The 18876-nt window shown below is 36.3% G+C and overlaps 1 non-coding gene across 1 annotated transcript; it reads left to right on the top strand.

Annotated features, from left to right (window-relative positions):
- Window positions 1-17838: 17838 nt before the first annotated feature.
- LOC133074837 (U6 spliceosomal RNA) lies at window positions 17839-17945 on the top strand. Its single transcript, XR_009697244.1, has one exon. It is a non-coding gene; the product is annotated as a U6 spliceosomal RNA (small nuclear RNA).
- The last annotated feature ends 931 nt before the right edge of the window (window positions 17946-18876 follow it).

Genomic DNA, 18876 nt, shown 5'->3' with positions numbered 1-18876 from the left:
GAGTTTTCATTCTTTTCCTATTCATTTTAACTATTAAGGTGATTAAGATTTGGAGTTCTTTGGTAGGTTTAATGAACTAGTCTGCAAAATTATCTGGGACCATCATGTTGAGGAAATGAAAAAGACAAGAACATAGGCTTTTCTGTTTTTTTATTCTTAGAATATTTGCAATATCTTCCAAGGTTATGATTATTTTTGTTTTTCTACCCCTTCTTGAGTTAATTTTGGCAATTTGTATTTTTATAGAAATTAACTTATTTTATTCACATTTTAAGTGTAAAATTATAGAATTGTAAAAATATTTCTCATATATTTAAAAGATAAGTTGTAATATGCCCCCTCTCTTTCTAAATTAAATTTTTTTCTTTTGTGTGTGTGTGTGTGTGTGTGTGTGTGTGTGTGTGTGTGTCTGGAACTAGGTAGTGGATTATCTATTTTTATTAGTTTTCTCAATGTGTTTTGAGTTGAATTTTTAAAACAACCTTATTCTTTTTTGTTTTTGATGACATTTATTACTCCTCTACTTGCACTGGAATATGAGAATTTATCATTTTACTCATAAATTTGGATTTGAGGGTTTTTTCTTCTGCTTTTTCCCTTTTGCAAACTAACTTTTTCTCATGCTCCCTTCCTTTCTTTTTATGTTTTTCTTGCTTTTATATACTTTTCCACGTAATGAATAAGCAGATGGTACCAGACCTGTCCTCCCATCATAAACTGGACAAAGCAAATCAAACATCTGTTTTCAGACACTGGACAGCAGGACTAAGTGCTGGGAGGAAAAGGAAGCAAGTGAGGTGAGCCCTATGACAGCCCCAGTTTACTGTACTGGAGAGACTTTCTGGATCACACCAGAGATGGAGAGCCCGAGCAGAGTATGAGAGACTAGCTGAGTTCAGGAGAGAGAGGTCAAAGCTTGGGCAAGCTGCGGTAGCCAAAATCTGAGGGGCAGAGATAAAGGAGCTATACAAAAAAGGAGCTCCACGGCAATCCTCTAGAGTAAATAAATAGACCAGTTGGTCATTCATTAATTTGATTATCTTCCTCAATGAATAGCTCTTGGATTTATCAGTACAACCAATTTCTATTTTCTTATTAATCTTTTTATTTTGTCTTTATCAATTACTTTCTCTACCTTCCTTAAATTTATTATATTATTCTATTTTCAATATCTAGGAGACAATATTACTTCATTTATTTTCAGAGATAATACAAATAATTTGGATTGTCAGATCTGATGTCCACAGATCAAGTTCTTGCTCAGGATCAAACTTTACTAATAATTTCAATGCTACAAGTGAAACTGAGCAGGACCCTGCAAGGCCCTCCCAGGTACAAAAGCCCCTCCTCCAAGTCCCCTGCCTGTTTTGAGAAAAGCTGAAGTCTCCCAGGCCTCCCCTGAGTCACAAAAGAGCAGATTCAAGCAGTTCATGATTGGGACAACACAGTCACAGAATTTTTAGTTCCTCCCTAAAGGACATAACAGTATCTGCTGCACAGTACTGAGTTGTTTTATAGATACTACAATTGCCACAAGAGGAGAAAAGCTAACTGTGTGATGACCAGCCTGCAGTCATGACATAAGCTGCTCCATATTGAGCAGTACTGAATCTATGGCACGCACAATTCTAAGAACTGGCCTCAAGAGAATGGGATTAACACTATTGCTCATAATAATCTGTATCTTTGTGGACATCAAAATAATTGTGCCTTGTTCTCCCTGTATATGAAAGCGGGCCACTGAAGTTCTCAGCAAAGAGATGCTACAGACCCATGATGGCATCTTCCACTCAAAGACCTCGACGCCCTTTTTCAGCCTAAAGCGGCTGCAGAAGATATACCTTGGCCCCTAATCCCACAGGAATGGAATGATGTCTGACAGTGGGGATTTGTAAGCAGCCCCTGAAAGCTAGCAGAAAAATAGACTTCACCAATCTATATTTTAATTTAACCTTTACACCAGGTGCCCCCAAGATTCACTAAATTTCAGCCCAAGCACACCTCTCAAATATTTTGATCACACAATGCCTTGTCTAACCTGTTGATTCTTGTCTTAAATTAAAGAAGTAGGAATGAAGACTAAGTAGTTAACAGAAGACTAGATCTTCTCCCCAGCCTTTCCTTCAGTAATCCTGCAAGTAAACTATGTGAACAAGATAGCATCTAGAGAAAGATCACAAAGAGTCACAAACGTTGTATTCAATGGAAAACGATGAAGCATCTGACCCCCTACCTTAATGACTGAGATTATTTCCCCTTTTGCCCTTTAAAAAATTTTGTGGCCAAGCAGAATCTTGGGAGTTGGTCCTGGGGCACGAATCTATCTTCTCCCAAGGTTGCAACCTTTCCTTTTCCAACCAACACTTGTCCCTCAAGTACTGGCTTGCGAGCTGCGAGCAGCCGAATCTGAGTTTGGTAACGCAAAGACTCCAAAGGGTTCAAAGTAGATAGAGTCTGGGACATTAAGGGTGTTTTCTCAGACACTTTCTTCCCATGTCAAACATGTACTTTCTGGTCCAGAATAATAGATGAGGTTCCTAAATAGACTTCACAAGTTTTGTCACATAGCAGGAGGACCATTTAAGTTAGGTAAAATCTCTGTTTTATACCCAAAGAGTTGTGTAGCTTATATGCCATTTTCCAGTGAGCCATGCCTCACATTTCTATAGATTTTGACTTTGTTTACTCTAACCCTTTAGCTAGTGATACTCTTCTAAGGGAATTCTGTAGATAAGGTTTTTCCTCTTGGCGAATATTATTAGTCCATTTACCCAGAAGTCTAGGTGACAAGAGATTAACCAGATCATCTGCTTTTTTCCTCCCTCTGGGAATGTCCCTGCACTAGGAGTGAATGAATCACAAGCCAGATGCTTTAGTTCTTTCCTCTCCATGTTCTATCTCATTTAGCAATGAAATAATTCAGCAGTATTACTTTTTCTCTAAGGAATACATTAGCCATAAATACTATATATGCTTATATTATAATATTTAATAATTAAAATTATATTAATATAATTAATAATTACAATTTATCACTATTCTAGTTTCTAAATATTGTGTTAAATAATAGTTTGGATTTTTCCTTTGAGTCAAGAGTTGTTAAAATGTACTTTTAATTTTATTTCCAATGTAACTTTATCATATTGTTATTAGAGAATATAGACTATACATTTTTACATTACAGATTTTACTGAGGATTCTTTGTAAATTTGTACGTGAGCAAGTTTTATAAGTAATTTGTGGGTGTTCTTTTAACAAGGTATTCTCTGTAAGATACAGAATTTAATATATACATGATATTAACTATTAGAATTAAGATTCAGATTCTCTACCTCTATGTTATCAGTTTTCAACTCGGGCTACACATTGGAATCTCCTGGGACGCTTTTATAAACCAACAATGCCTGGATCACACCTTAAACCAACTGGAACCAAATCTGTGTAGGTGGCGCCAGGTAGCTGCACATTTAGAGCTCCCTGAATGATGCTGGTATAGTGAGGTACAATCACTGCTCCACATCCTTTTTTGTGTTAGGTTATCTTTTATTTTTTTCTAAAAACAGAGGAAAGTATGTTAAAATCTCCCACTAATTTTGTTACATTTTTTTCTTGTCTGTCATGTATTTTTCCTTCAATATTTTACAGTTATATAATTTAATAGTTATATGTTTATTGCAGAGAAATCATTCATGTAGACTTTTTTTTTTTTTTGATGTGGACCAATTTTAAAGTCTTTATTGAATTTGTTGCAATATTGCTTCTGTTTCATGTTTTGGTTTTTTGGCCCCAAGGCATGTGGGATCTTAGCTCCCCAACCACGGATCAAACCCGCACCCCCTGCATTGAAAGGGTCTTAACCACTGGACCGCCAGGGAAGTCCCTGTGTAGACTTTTAACTGATTTAACACTTTATGTTTAATCATCCATTTAACTTTGAGAAAGAAAAATCAAAGCCTCCGTTCTTTCAATTGCATGTGTATACTTTATATTTCTTCATTTTTTAAACTTCCTGAATTATGCTTCTTTATGTGTACTTCCTGTAAATAATATTTAGATGGATTTATTTTTTTAATCCTATTTGCTCATTTTTTCTCTTCGTATAGGTGAGTTTTTCAACTCATACTGATTATTCTATCAAATATGCCTTTTTTTTTTTTTTACTACCTCAATTATTTTGCTTTATGTTTTTTATTCTTATGTTGGCCTTGCTGTTTCAGTAGTTTTAGATCTCTAGGAGTTTGTATTCTATATCTATCTATTTCATACTCTAGTGATTTGGAAAGATAAATTCTAATAATGAAGAGGGTAATTATTAAGTTTTAAAATGTACATACCATTTCTGGTAATGGCAGACCATGTAATTTAGCCCAAACTGTCTATAGAAAACACCTAGAAAAGCTGGACCAAATTTTAAAAAATAAAATGAAGAATTGGGATCACTAGCAAGGCAGTGAAGATATGCAGTATTTGAGACCTCTTATCCCCCTGGAGCACCTACTGATCCTAGAAGATGCGGCTGAGATGCTGAGAAGAAGATTGTTTCAACAGATGTGAGGCTCTAGGGGGACAAAAATTAAAGTGCAGTTGTCACCAAGAAGGGAAGGTGCTGACAGGCTATACATCAGGCATAAATATAAAGAAATAGGCTGGCTCTTTTGGGAACCGGGGACCAGCTTTATTTCAATAATAGTAATGGCTTGTGGAATTTTAATTCTCACTACATTTTAAATTCCACAAAAGATGATGATGATTTTATATATTTAATGTTCTTTTAGAATTATCCAAATTTACCCTTATTGCTTTGCATTCATTTTTGCACCTCCAAGTTTCCACCGGGATAATTTTTCTTCTGCCTGGAGTAAAGTTTCTGTGTTACAAATTTGCTGGTGGTTAATTCTCAAAATTTTAAAGTGTCTGAAAATATGTCTTTTTTTACCATCATTTTTATAGGGTACATTTGCTGGGCATAGACCTCTAGCCTAGCAACTATTTTCTATCAGCTACTTTGCAATACAATCTTATCAACTGCCTTCCAATGTTTCTTTAGAGATATCAGCTGATAGGCTTTTTTTTTTCTTTCTTTCTACATATTATGTCCTTTTTTTCTGGCCTCCTTACGATTTTTCCTTCTACTTTGGCTTTTGGCAGTTTTACTATGCTCTGCTTAAGTATTCTTTTCTTTACATTTATCTTGTTTGGGGTTTGTAATGCTTCTTGACTCCATGACTTGATGTCTTTTACAAGAAAATAAACAGCTGTTATTTATTCAAATATTGGTTTTCCCATTCTTTCTGTCCTCTTTCTGGGGATTCTACTTACATGTGTGTTAGACCTTTTCACCACGACCTACACGTCTCATGTTTTTCTCTGTATTTTTAATGTGTGTATGTATGTGTTTTCACACTTTATTCTGGCTATTTCTAATCATGTGTTTAATATTTCATATGAAAGTTTCAGAGGTATGCTGTGGCTTAGTATGATGTTACTGTTTTGCAGAGAGGAATGCTATTTGCCTCTGGATGACATCTAGAAGTTCTAGAAATGCAAGATCAGCCTCATGCAACCAAGAACTGAAATGAATTAACATTTGAACTAGGAGATATGGTTTCAAACCCTTGCTTTAAATGTCAGCACCACACTGCCTTCCCTTTAAGGGTTTGTTTCAGAATGTGGTTTTCATTGGTGGGGGACTCTCTGAATCCTTAAGTATCTGAGAATTTCTTTTGTTCTTTTCATATGAAACAATAACTTGTTTCTATATCAAATTCTTGGGTCACTACTTTTGTTTATCCAACCTTATATAGGTGATCATATATTAATGAAACGTTAGGAAACGGAAGTCCTAGGACAGCACAATGTCTCTGTCTCTCTAAGTCAACTTAAAAAGGAAGCCTGACTGGATGTTTGTGGTAATCTCTCTCTCTTTTTTTTAACTTCATAACTTTTTTCCAATCCATAGATATGTCTGAGTATTGCTTTTTATAAAATTTGTTTCTCATAAAGAGCAAGTCATTTCTTTCCTTTGATTCAGAGTTCTACCAGGTACAGACATTTTTCTTCATTCTTTGAATATAGCTCTTATTTCATTTATATCATTTTATCTCTATTTATCTAGGCACACTAATTACTCACTGGTGGCATTTCTATTTTCTGGCCTCCATATTGACCATCATTCTTTCACTACTTTCAATAATTCAAACTTTAACTGGCATCCTGGGAGACTATCCCCAGCTTCATACTGTGAAATACACTTCCTGAAGTGGTAATTCTGCCATCTAACACTACTATTGTAAATATTAATATTATACACTTGAATCAAAGCATTCCATTACATTTTAAAATAAATCAATTACTGGGCTTCCCTGGTGGCGCAGTGGTTAAGAATCCGCCTGCCAATGCAGGAGACACGGGTTTGATCCCTGGCCCGGGAAGATCCCACATGCCGCGGAACAACTAAGCCCATGCGCCACAACTACTGAGCCTGCACTCTAGAGCCCACGAGCCACAACTACTGAAGCCCGCGTGCCCAGAGCCCATGCTCTGCAACAAGAGAAGCCACCGCAATGAGAAGCCCAGGCACAGCAACGAAGAGTAGCCCCTGCTCACCGCAACTAAAGAAAGCCCGCGCGCAGCAAGGAAGACCCAACGCAGACAAAAATAAATAAATAAATAAATTTATTAAAAAATAATAATAAAATAAAATAAATCCATTACTACACAGTGGTTTACAAAAAAGGTAACAGTTACCTATCCCAGCCCTACACTCCTCAGTCTTAATGCTGCTCCCACAGAGCACATATTTTAATAGTTTCTGCTTCAGTTCTTTTTATGATTATGTTTCCTCTGTGTATTCAAATAATATACTAAAATCTCTGCTTCATAGTTAGAATCTCTTGATTTCATTCTTTGTAAGAGGAAGCTATTAAAGCACTTGCTCTTTCTTTGCCCATCTGCCCCACCACTTTACCTTCTAAATTCTGCTATCTGTATTATTACATAGTCAATGATATTAATATATATATTCTTCTCCATAGCCATAATTAAATTTTCTGTGCTTTTTCCATACACTGATGCTAAAAGTTAAAAATCACTAAGCAACATCAAATTAGTATCAGTTTGGGAGGTTCACTGCAGAACCAATGAAACTACTGTAATCACATTTCCCTTCTCACAGGCTTTTAGTTTTTTTAAGTGCCCTCTCAATTTCTTCTACCTAGTACCTGTATTACATCTTTAAATTATTCCAATATCTCAAGCATTCTATTGAACTGGGCATGGAATATATATTGTTGTTACAGCTATCTCCCTGTCTAAAACTTTGAGGATTCTTTTCCAGTCTGTACTGGTTGCTCTCTAGGATCGCAGCTGTCTGCCACTTTGGGAAGTCTCCACTCTGTGCTCTTAAAGTTAATGCACTATTTCATGGTTCCTAAATCTTTCTTATTTTATTTTTTTACTGAGGGAAATCGTCAAGAAATTTCTTAATACAGAGTATATGGAAAGTAAATTTCCTGAGTCATTTTATGTCAAAAATGCCTTTATTCTTCCTTCCTACTTCATTGAGAGTTTGACTATATATCAAGCTGCAATATAAATACACAGATAAGAATTATTTCAAGTGACTTTACAACACAGAATCTGTACTATTCTTGTGGGATAATTTCTATGTTTACATTATTAGTAATACTTATATACTATATTTTATTATGCAGTCCAATTATTAGTAGTTATAGTGATATTGTGAATCACTATAACCACTATATTCTATACTATATACTACTATACTATATAGTGAACTACTATTCACTATAGTGAATTTTTAAATCTATTTTATGTATAGAAAAATCCAAGTTAGAAATCACAGTACTGCTTTTAGCACCCAAAAATTTAGTGTAAAAGAAAACAGATATAAGGATAAAATCAAAGAACTTAAATAAAAATACTGTAATGTTACATATGAATTGGAACTATCAGTACGGACTCTTGATTATTTTGTCTTTTATTTTCTAGCTCTGTCCACTGAAAAAGCCTGGAATCAATGACAACCCATTAGCAATGAGTAACTTGGCACCCAGGGCTCCTTGGAAGACTAGCTGATTCCAGGTCTAGAGCTGTAAATATATAGGATTAGGCTGAGATATCTCGTACCAGAAAGCAGGGAAGTTTCCAAGAATAATAGGTTAATGCAAAAAAAAAAGAAAAAGATAAAAAAAAAGAAAGAGACAAACTCAGAAGCCCCCTTTGCTCAAAGGAAAAGCAATTTGAACACCAACAATCTGATGAATACAACTGATTAAAACATACTGAATACATAAAATTCTATGAGTTCAAAAAAATGCCTCATTGGGCATCATTGGAAGTAACTAAGGCAATAACTCTGAAAACCGGCCACTTAAGATGAAGGACATTATTCTGCCTTTCCTGTGTTCAATATATTTCAAGATAATCAAATATCTCTAGTTGATGAAAAAAAGTTCTTCTTTGCTGAAAAATCCCAGCTAGAAATGTAGAAGGACTGACAAAATAGGAAATCTTGTTTTGCAACTCCTAATGAAATAAATAATGGATTCAGGCAATGATCATAAAGTAATGAAAACAGTAGATTAAAAGTTATGAGATGTTTCATAATGATAGGGTTGGATTGCCAGGACTTGTAACCACTGATTAGTCTTAGCATCACTAAAGATGGAACAAGCAATCACTGTGATCCTGAAATGTGATGCAACATGACACACAGCATTACCTATAAAGTGCTTTTGCAAAACCAAGAAACAAAATAAAAACGCGGAACCTAAATCTAATCAAGAGTCACAGCTAACTTCATTTACAGGAGATAAATTAGAAGTTAGTTAAATGACATTGAAAAGAAAAAGTGAATAAACAAATTCAGAATGTGGAATATTCTTTAGGACCACTAACCTGCTTTTGCAAAACTTCAATAACATGAGGGGAGGAAAGGGAGAAGTAGGTGGGCTGCAGAGAAATAAAAAAGACTCAAGAGAGGGCTTCCCTAGTGGCGCAGTGGTTAAGAATCCACCTGCCAATGCAGGGGACACGGGTTGAGCCCTGGTCTGGGAAGATCCCACATGCCATGAAGCAACTAAGCCCGTGAGCCACAACTACTGAGCCTGCATGCCACAACTACTGAAGCCCACGCACCTACAGCCCATGCTCCGCAACGAGAAGCCACCACAATGAGAAGCCCGCGCACTGCAACGAAGAGTAGCCCTTGCTCACCGCAACTAGAGAAAGCCCACGCGCAGCAACGAAGCCCCAGTGCAGCCAAAAATAAATAAATAAAATAAATAAATTTATTTTTAAAAAAAGACTCAAGAGATATAAAGAATAGATGCAATGGGTGGACCAAGTATAATAATCATGGAGATAATCAGGAAAATTTGATTATACAATGAATATTAAGTGACACTTAAAAAGAATTATTTATTTTGTCAGGTGTGATAATGACAGTTTGGTTTTGTAACAAAATGTTTATATTTAAAACAATATGTACTGATAGAGGTAAAAGTGAAATGACCTGCTATCACTGATTTACTTTAATACTGCTCAGCAGAGGAAATAAATGTAAAAAAGAGATAGATGAAGCAAATATTACAAGATCTTAATAGGTGTGTAAAGTTTCAGTGTGCTCCCTTTAAAAAGGTTTACTAAATTTTTTTATAATAAATATTTTAAAAATAGACGTTCTTTTTTGTGATTTTTTTTCTGTGCTTTCTAAATATTGAAGTTTAATATTCAATTTTATCCTGTACCATGTCTAAGCTTTAATATTTAACATTTAACTCCAAATCCATTTGGGTTTTGTGTGTTTGTGTGTGTGAAAGGACATGAGTAATGTTAGATGAAAATCAAAATTCATCAGTTTGATTCAATTCAACCAATACTTATTAAGCATCTAATCTTTGCCAGGTATTTGGGATATGAAGATGGATATGATACAGTAGAAATGATATCAGTTTGCACCCAGTAAATAGAAGTGAATGATTAACTTCTGTCAGGAAGGAATGAGAAATAGCTTCATACAGAATTTATAATTTGAGCTGGGGCTTTAAGAATGAGTAAGAGCTTGTCAGGAGGTGAGTGGAAGATTTCTCATAGAGGCAACACAAGGGTAAAGACACAGATTTGTGGAACTAAACCTTAAGGTTTGGGCAACTACTATCGACTCTGCTGTAAGACAAATGCAAGAAACGAAAGAGATAAAATAAAATAGTGGTGTAGGCAATGGCCCTGCTTCTCACATTCAGAAGCTGGGCCACACTTTGTAAGAAAGGAAGTAATTGGAAGGACTAAAAGAGGGGAATGATTATTCTTTAACAGTGGGGGGAAGCAGGGAAAACAGTGCTAGGCGACTGAAATAACCTAGGCAGGAACTAACCTGGGCAAATCAGTGATGGTAATACGAATGAAGAAAATAGAATGGGGCTTCCCTGGTGGTGCAGTGGCTGAGAATCTGCCTGCTAATGCAGCGGACACGGGTTCGAGCCCTGATCCGGGAAGATCCCGCATGCCATGGGGCAACTGGGTCCGTGCGCCCCAACTACTGAAGCCTGTGCACCTAGAGCCCGTTCTCCAAAACGGGAGGGAGGCCACCACAGTGAGAAGCCTGCACACCACAACGAAGAGTAGCCCCCTCTCACCGCAGCTAGAGAAAGACTGCATGCAGCAACAAAGACCCAGTGCAGCCAAAAATAAATAAATTAAAAAAAAAAAAAAAATGGAATGGACTTAACAGGTATTTAACAACTGATTAGAGGAGAAATGTGAGAGAATGATTTTACAACCACACTTTTGGAGTTATCTTTAGATCACGTTCCCTGGGAATACCCTAGACTTGATTTTTGCATGGAAGTGGATTCTTTATCATCATTTGCCATCTAAAGAGACCAGTAGTTTTCTATACCAGCAAGCATATAAAAACTGTGAAATGAAATTTATATTTTATGGCAAGACAAGAAAAATTTAAACATAAAAAAAGTTTTCTCTGCCGTTTGGCCTCCTCTCTCCCCCGGACTGTGCTTTGTGTATCTGCGTTATGCATCGACCAAACCTGCCACGTGAGCAAAAATACCTGCTCAACCATGACCAGCAACATTCTCCTAGCATCAACAAGACAAATCCTTAAAACATTCCTTCTTGATCTTGTAAGGGGCTACGATGACACAGATCTGGATTGTGTAAACTGTCAATAGTACATCATTTAATGTACAGCTCTCTGCCTCAAAAAAACTTATATAACTGTGCCTTGACTTCTAACAGGTGGAACAGTTCTCGGAGCTTTCTGAGATGCTCTTCCTGGGTTATAATCCTCAAATTTGACTCAAATAAAAATTTCCATTTCTTTCTTAGACCAACGGATTAATTTTTCGTCCATAAAACTGACCATGGAACAGAAAAGACTAAAATGAGACCCACAAAAATTCAGTCACTTGTTTTGTGAAAAAATTCCACTACAGTACATTGGTGAGATTATGTTTTTATCAAAAATTGATGCTTGGTCAATTGGATATCCATATGTTTCAAGCAGGACACACATACACACACACACAAACCAACACACACACAAAAGCACCAACCATACATAAAGGACAAATTGATAAACTGGACCTCATTAAAACTGAAACCACTGTTAATCAAGAACATAAGAGAGTGAAAAGGTAAGTAAAAAGGTAGAAAATATTTCCAACACAAATAATAGAAGGTGAACTCATTCAGAATACAGAAAGAACAATAAAGCAATGACAACAGACAACCATATAAAAAAATGTACAAAAGGTATGGACAGCCAATTTCATCCGAAAAGTGAAGGATATACAAGTGTTCAAAAAGCACATGGAAAGGTGTTTTTGTAAATGAGCAGGAGCCTATGGGGCCTTCCTGGGACAGACCCCTTCGCCCCATGTCCTCTGCTTTGGCTCCTTTCTGAAGTACCTGGATAACAGTATCTGAAGCACATTTCCTGAGTTGTTTTACAGATGCTAAAACCCCACCAAAGGGAAGAAGGTAACTACTTGATGACCATGAGCACAACCTACTGGAGCCTGAGGATTGACGTTAACCCCTGTGTCGCTGCCCTGTTACTTTACCATCAACCAATCAGAGAACTGTGCCACCAAGCGATCACACCCTACAACTCCCCTCCGTCACCTTGCTTTTAAAATTGCTTGGCTGAAAGCCATGGGGGAGTTCAGGTGTTTTGAGCACCAGCTGCCCTGAACTCCCTGCTTGGCTCCCTGCAATAAACACCGCATTTTCCTCACCACAACCAGGTGTCAGTAGATGGGCTTCACTATGCACAGGCAAGCGGACCCAAGTGTGATTCGTTAACATTTTAACACATTAATCATCTTAGTAAATCCAGGTTAATGCTATAGTAAGAAACCACTACACAAGCACTAGAATGATAAATATTAAAACAAACAGACACAAAAACAAATAAGCTGCTAACATCAAGCATTGGTAAGGATTCAGAGGACAGAATCCTCACACACAGCTGGAGGACGCGTAAATTCGAGCAACCATTTTTGAAAACCATTTGTTAATATCCACTAAAACTTAAAGCATTCACACCCTATGACCTAGGAATTTCACTCCTAAATGTTTACGTAAAAAATAAGCACGCATATGTTCACAAAAAGGATACTGAGGAATACTGTTAAAGCCAAAATTTGGAAACAATGAAAATGAACTGAATAGAATGGATAAATAAATTGTGACAACAGAGTACTACATAGTAATGAGGGAAAATAAACACTTTCATGGAGCATGGATAAATCTCATGAATATAATTCTGAGTGGAAGAAGCTAGAACAAAAGAACGCATTCTGCATGATTCTATTTATATAGACTCTATGGCAAGAGATGTCAAGATATCAGTTACCTCTGTGAAGGCAGTGGTTGATTAGAAGGGGCACAACTGGGGCTTTTAGGATACTGAAAATATTATGTTTCCTAATCTGTGTGCTGGTCTGTTCACTTTGTGAATTTTTATCAAGATGTATACACATAACTTGTACACTATTTCTTATGTATAGCTACTTCCTTAAAAAGTTTATTTATAAAATAATTGGAGTTATTTTAGCTCAGAATCGTATCATAAAAATCAATAGATTATTTGAGAAAAATTGAATCCACCCATGAAATGAGCTATATACAGTTTACTAACCAACTCACTCACTAACCAAATGCTTCTTATGTTGGATGATGATATATTCATAATTACTAATGTAAGCATACTTGTCCATATACTGGCTTGTAGACAATATGTAATAAATATTATCCATCTTTTAAAGTCCATTTCAATTAGTACATTTTCTATGAATGCTTCTCAGCTCTTCCAATCACTTAAATCACTCTCCTTTCTAAGTACCCCCAGCATTTATCAATTGTATCAATAATTGCAAAGCTTAATATAGGCTGTCTCACCGTATTCCTTAGATATATTCATATAGGCTAGTTTTATCTCCCAGACTACACCTTCCTGAGCGGGGGGAAAATCCTTCGCACACATCGCAATTATGTATTTGGTGTATACACTAAAATACTTAGCAAATCATAGTGTAAGATATTTTAGACGCAATGTCATTGACAGCACGATTTACACTTAACAAAATTATATCAAATGCTATCTAAGCACACAGAAACAAACACACTCACAGGACTCTCACATGCAAATCTGCAAATCCATGGTCCTCCCTGTTTTTGAGGGAGGAGTCCCTGTGAGTCCTGGTTGCCTCTCACTATACAAGTCACAATCAAGTAGCTCTTTCACTTACCGGGTAGCCAGGGCAAGGATCTAAAACGCAGGCCTGCCTAATCAGAAGTGATGCAAAGAAGCAAGGACAGAGGAGAATCCTTTCCATCAGTGGCCGTGAGAATGTTTCCAGCGGTAGTGGTGGGGTCACCGGGAAGAGACCCACACTTGTGCAAAGACTAACCTACTTTCATTTTCTGCACCACAGTCCATCAGTCTATGCCCGCTGCTGTGCTTGCTTGACAGAAACTAAGGCAGACGCCACACAAGCAGAACTGCAGAACTAGCCCGAGCCAGACAGGCTAAGGTAGCAACAGTCAACCGCCCTGAACCGGTTCCAGCCTGACCGCGAGGCTAGCGCCTGCGCAGATGAGGCCCAAAGCGTCTGAAAGTTGCCTTTGCCTCATTACCACGCTAAGAACTCCACCCAATTAGTTCCGTGGCAGAGGGGGCCCAAAGCACTGCGCATGCTCCAGCTCTTCCTAGCTATTACTGCCCCGTTCCCCGAGCTCTGATGGCGCGCCCACCTCTTACCTCTTCAAAGTTTCTGGCTTCCCTCCCCTTAGGGAGAAGGAGTCTTTAGAGCATGAGCCCTTCATTCCCTATTCCTTGATCAACAATAAAGTTTCTGCTCTGCTTTGCCGAACCTGGTCTCCATTTAATTGTCTCGAGCGGCACCTGGCAAGAAAAGGACCCAATTGGGGTCCCTGTGATCCGAGAGGGTCGGTAACCATGGCAGTGAAGAAGGCTCCTGCGCATGATTTTGGCTATGATTTGTACCACTTAGTGCTTGAATCCAGACCTTTTATTGATCAAGCTTCCTAGGGAATCTGTGACCCAGCCAGTATCCTTTCAACCGTTTCTCAAATCTTTTTTTTTTTTTTTTTTTTTGGCTGTAAATAAAAACTCTTAGGGATATATTTGTATGTATGTATTATGAGTGCACACTTGTATCCGTACACTCACATATATACCCACACATCCAAAAACAAACGTGTGTGTATGTGTGTGAATATACTGTGTCAATGCCACACAGTTTAGATTTTTATCTACTAAAAAGTGGAGGCTATAAATGATTTTACTTCTTTAACCATTTATACAAAGCAGTTCTTGTTCTGCTCTTTTCTAAACAGACTTCATTGCTTTTTGTTTGCTTACATGTTTTAATAAAGTTGTTAGTAGTTCCTTGTAGAAATTGAGTCATTTTCAGAAAGACTTTTTGCCGTACCAAGAATGTATAAATACGTTCCTATAATTTTTTTAACAATTTAAAATTTTTATTTTTTAAGATTTTACTCATTTCCCTACATGGTGTATGGTGTGAGAAAAAATAACTAGTTTTTTCCTAACTGATCAGCCAGTTGCTTGACACTAGTTATTGAATAATTTTTCTATTTCTAATTGATTTGAATTGCCATCTTTATGAAGTATTAAGTTTATATGGGTATCTAGACTTCTTTATGGATATTTTCCTTAATTTTATTAGTCTATAAGTTTATTCTTGTGCTAATTTTTCTCCGTTTAATTATTGCAACTTTATAATCTGATTTATTTCAGGTTGAGCAGATGGTATCTTATTTTCATTGAAATAAGCCCCTTTGTATCTGCGATTTGTATCCATTTCCTCATTCTAGTGTTTTTTTAAATTCATCTCTTTTTTTTCAATTATCTTTGTAAGAGGTTTATCTACAATATTGTTCTACCTAAAGAACCAGTTCTTAAATTTATTCATCAGTTTTACAGCTTTTCTATATACTAATTCATGGTTTATTTGAATATATTTTTATTTTAAAAACTAATATCTATTTCAACCAATTCTATTTACTCTCAGCTCTTTGGGGATGGTTCTAATTTGTTGAACCTCCAATATGTTATTTTCTGACTCTTTTCTTTGTTTTATGCTAATTCCATCTCATAAATTGTCTTCCCCAAAATTCAACTCGTCCAATTCCACAGTCCTTCATGGCCCATTTTACATGTCACAGGGAAGCCATCCTTCCCTTCTTAGGCTGAATCCATTTAGGACAATCATTTGCCCTTAATCATATAATATTATTTCTTAATCTGGACTCTTTTGTATGTATCTAGCTTCTTCTCTCCCGGTAAACTGAATTTACTGGAAGTAGGAACCAACTTCCAAAACAATTTAGCACAGTAGTCAACAAAGAATTTTTAAAATGAACCATTGACAAGCATATATTAATCTTCTACTTTATCTATCTATTCCAGGAATTCTACTTGAATACAATAGAGGGTTGATATAGGTTTAACCTTTGTTGGGGCCTGTCGTGATGCTGCATTCATTGAGAAATTCCCACCTCAACTGAAAGACAGGATTGATGCATTCCTGGACTTCAAGAGAAACTTGCCACGGCATCCTTATTACTGAAGGGGAAATAATTGTAAAACTCTTAATTTTTTTGTGATTCTGCTTTATGTCAACCTTACAGTTAATAAAACATCTATTTCTTTCTTTTTTCTAAAACATCTAATTTTAATTTTCCTAATGTTTTCCAATGAGAAATGAAAGCATTTGGTGGATGCAATTAGTTGTTACCACTCTATGTAAGAATAGTTTATTTTCAAAATGTGTGTAATTTATCTGTAATCAACAAAAACTCATAAGCATTAAAGAAAATAACCTAATATACAAAGGTGTCATTTAACTACAAGGCCATTAAGTCAGACAGACTTGTAGGTGTTTGAAACACAAAGTTACCTGGTAGGTAATGTCTGCATGGAAATGCTTTGAGAATAATCAAAGAAGGCCCTTCAGCAATGCAAACATGGAAAACAAGATGCCAAATCTGAATTACAAGGCTTTTGCCTGAGTATACAGATTTTGTATTCTTGAATGAAGTATCTTCATTGTTTGCTTCTTCTCCATGGGATGTTAAACATTCAGAAAAATTTATGAAGCCATAAACCTGCAAGATTTCTTTTCCAGCTTAAGCTAAATCAAGATAATCTTTATTTTTATTTGTCTAGTTCACACCACTAAAATGAGTTTATCATTGACTGAAGTGACCATAGTTATTCTCTCTGGGGTACCATTATAATGATCCTTTTCATTTTATATCCTACTTTACTGTTTTGCTAAAATCAATATTTGAGGCTTCATCAAATTGAAAACTAAGTCTGAAATGCATTTGCTATTGTTCAAAATGCAAATGACTATTTGGTGCTTTTACTTCTAAAATAAGTAAACATGTCAGGGATATTTTGAATGTATATGTTTAGTTTGAAATTTTCTACTCAGCAGGTTCCTTTATACTTCTGTAGATGTCTTTAATATGAACATAAATTAGAAAATATATTTCTTGATTTAGCTTGCTACAATTATTTTTGCAAAAAGTAAAAAACAAAATTAGAAAACAGTCAATACTGATGATATATAAATTATATTTCTTACAGAGTCATGCACATCTCCTGAATTTATTCACAGCTTCCCTGCCATCCATATGAATTTGAACAAGGAATCTTAAGGATACAAGGTGAAAATTTGCCTTATTTGTCACCACACAGCTTGGTTCTGTCATTTTCCACATTAATAGGATTTTGTGACTGAGTGACCTTGTTAATACAGCAATATGTTTTCTGCCATATCATCAGTAACAACCTCTGCAGGAAAAAACTAGCATTAAAAAAAAATCACAGTTGATTTCACTCCACTTTTTTTCTCTTACTTTAGCAAAAGCAAACAACTTCCAATATATCCTAATGCAACAACCATAACAACAACAAAAAGCTACTTCGAGTGGTGAACATACATGTTGAAATAGAGGGCCAAAAACCTGCTGTCCCACAGCACAATCATATGGAGAGATCTGGATCTTCGGCAAAATGTTTTTTTTTTAAGCGGCAATAATATGGGAAAAATATTTTCTACCAGACATAGAAAAGCGCAAGAAAAGTGGAATTAGGAGTCCTCTAAAAGACTTCTAAAGATTACCACAAAAAGAATGAGTTGTATTAAGATGGCTAAAAGTCATTTTGTTTCCTCTTCAAATCCTACACTATCACATCAGTCAATTCTGGCTCCATGTTTTAGTGTAAAAGAGGTTGTCGTGCTCGCTTCGGCAGCACATATACTAAAATTGGAACGATACAGAGAAGATTAGCATGGCCCCTGCGCAAGGATGACACGCAAATTCGTGAAGCGTTCCATATTTTTTTGGTGGGAATGTAAATTGATACAGCCACTATGGAGAACAGTATGGAGGGTCCTTAAAAAACTACAAATAGAACTACCATACGACCCAGCAATCCCACTACTGGGCATATACCCTGAGAAAACCATAATTCAGAAAGAGTCATGTACCAAAATATTCATTGCAGCTCTGTTTACAATAGCTAGGACATGGAAGCAACCTAGGTGTCCATCATCGGATGAATGGATAAAGAAGATGTGGCACATATATACAATGGAATATTACTCAGCCATAAAAAGAAATGAAATGGAGGTATTTGTAATGAGGTGGATGGAGTTAGAGTCTGTCATACAGAGTGAAGTAAGTCAGAAAGAGAAAAAGAAATACAGTATGCTAACACATATATATGGAATCTAAGGAAAAAAAAAAAAAAAAAAGGTCATGAAGAACCTAGTGGCAAGATGGGAATAAAGACACAGACCTACTAGAGAATGGACTTGAGGATATGGGGAGGGGGAGGGGTGAGATGTGACGGGGTGAGAGAGTGGCATGGACATATATACACTACCAAATGTACAATAGATAGCTAGTGGGAAGCAGCCGCATAGCACAGGGAGATCAGCTCGGTGCTTTGTGACCACCTAGAGGGGTGGGATAGGGAGGGTGGGAGGGAGGGAGATGCAAGAGGGAAGAGATATGGGGATATATGTATATGTATAACTGATTCACTTTGTTATAAAGCAGGAACTAACACACCATTGTAAAGCAATTATACTTCAATCAAGATGTTTAAAAAAAAATAAAATAAAATAAAATAAAAATAAAATAAAAATTAACCTAAAAAATAAAAAAAGAGGTTGTCTCTTAACCAAACAGTGTGCTAAAGCAGAAAAGAACACACTTGACTAAAGGGAGACCAAGAATCTCAGTAATTTGGCCTCATGGGCAGCTAGG

Source organism: Eubalaena glacialis, chromosome 14 (genome assembly GCF_028564815.1).
Source record: "Eubalaena glacialis isolate mEubGla1 chromosome 14, mEubGla1.1.hap2.+ XY, whole genome shotgun sequence".
In the NCBI taxonomy this organism is placed as follows: domain Eukaryota; kingdom Metazoa; phylum Chordata; class Mammalia; order Artiodactyla; family Balaenidae; genus Eubalaena; species Eubalaena glacialis.
The sequence above is the reverse complement of the archived record's forward strand: the minus strand, read 5'-3'. Positions and strand labels throughout refer to the sequence as shown.